Genomic DNA, 1,465 nt, shown 5'->3' on the forward strand with positions numbered 1-1,465 from the left:
CCTGTCTGTTTTTATTTATGTTTTTTCTATTTCTTTTAAGTGATATGATGAATAGTACAGATAAAAGACCATTGTATAGGCTTTAAAAAACGTTTCAATTACATTAAACAATGTGGCTGTTTGCTCTTATTTGCCACAACAACTTAGCCAGTTGTAAATTGGAACTGTGTTTCAGTCAGCTTATTTTGGAGTTTTTCTGCTCCCTGGTGGTCAAAACAGTTCAATGCAGCTTTAAGATTATATATATCAAGATCAAGTTTGAAGCACAGGGGAGATTTGCAGTTGAAGCCCACAAACTCTGGAACGAGTTGCCTCTGAATGTTAGGCTGGCCCACACACTGCCTGTTTTTAAATCCCATCTTAAAACACATTTTTACTCTACTCAGTATGAGAGTTGCATTGCTTTGTCTTTTTGTCTGTTATATTAGTCTTTGTGTGTTTTGTGTGTTTTTATTATATTGTTTATGGCTTTTGTTATTTTGATTGTACAGCAATTTAATCAACTGTTTTCAAATGTGATTCATAAATAAACTCAAGTTGAGTTGAGTATATATTGTTAAATTTGTGGCGGAACCAAACATCAAATGAACAGCATTATAAAAGGATGGAAGCCATTTGTTAGTTACAGAACAAATTAGGTATGAGTGGCAGTTTTCTCCTTAGTCACTGGCTACTGTGTTTCAGCAGCAGCTCTGAGATCAGTGGCTAATAGTATTTCATTCTCATTTTTCTGGCATATACTGCCTCTTTGGTATGGTGCTGCTGCTCTACTGGCCTACTTATAGTACCCTGGTTATTGTAAAGCTGTGTATAGGCCTACGTGCAGCAAATCTGTAACCAGATTTCTCCCCTGACCTCTAACCTTATTTGGAACCATGGCATGAAGGACAAGCAACAACTGATAACATTTATCAGCCAGCGGCAGCTAATGTTACGGGGCAAGCAAGTGGCAGCAAAGAAGATCAGTCAGAGTGTACAACACAACTTAAGGTTGTGTTGTATATGGCAACAGTGCTCACACATACACCCACCATGTCACAGTCAGTCAGATGGAGGAGGCAATATCAGTGACCATAACCAGCCCTATCGATGACTGCATCGCCAACAGTAAATACGTCGGGGTGATAGTAGGTGAAACTACTAATATCATGGTTGAGAAAATACTGATCACCTAGTGATACCTAACACTTCAGCAGAAAGGGGAGGCTGAAACCTTGTTCATTGGCAAGTATGCAATGCCCTCTGGCACTGCAGAATGCATTACAGCAAAAATAAAAGATGTGCTATTGGGCCGTGGTGTAGCTATGGCTTGGGTCGTTGGACCGGGAAGTAATGCAGCGAGTGTGATGGTGGGTTGAAAGGCCAGAGTTGCACAACAGTTGCACCAGAATGACTGTCCCTACCATATAACCATTCACTGTGCGCACAGAACAGCACTGGCTGCCCGCAATGCCTCTAAGGCTGT

This window comes from Thunnus maccoyii, chromosome 4 (genome assembly GCF_910596095.1).
Source record: "Thunnus maccoyii chromosome 4, fThuMac1.1, whole genome shotgun sequence".
Classification (NCBI taxonomy): domain Eukaryota; kingdom Metazoa; phylum Chordata; class Actinopteri; order Scombriformes; family Scombridae; genus Thunnus; species Thunnus maccoyii.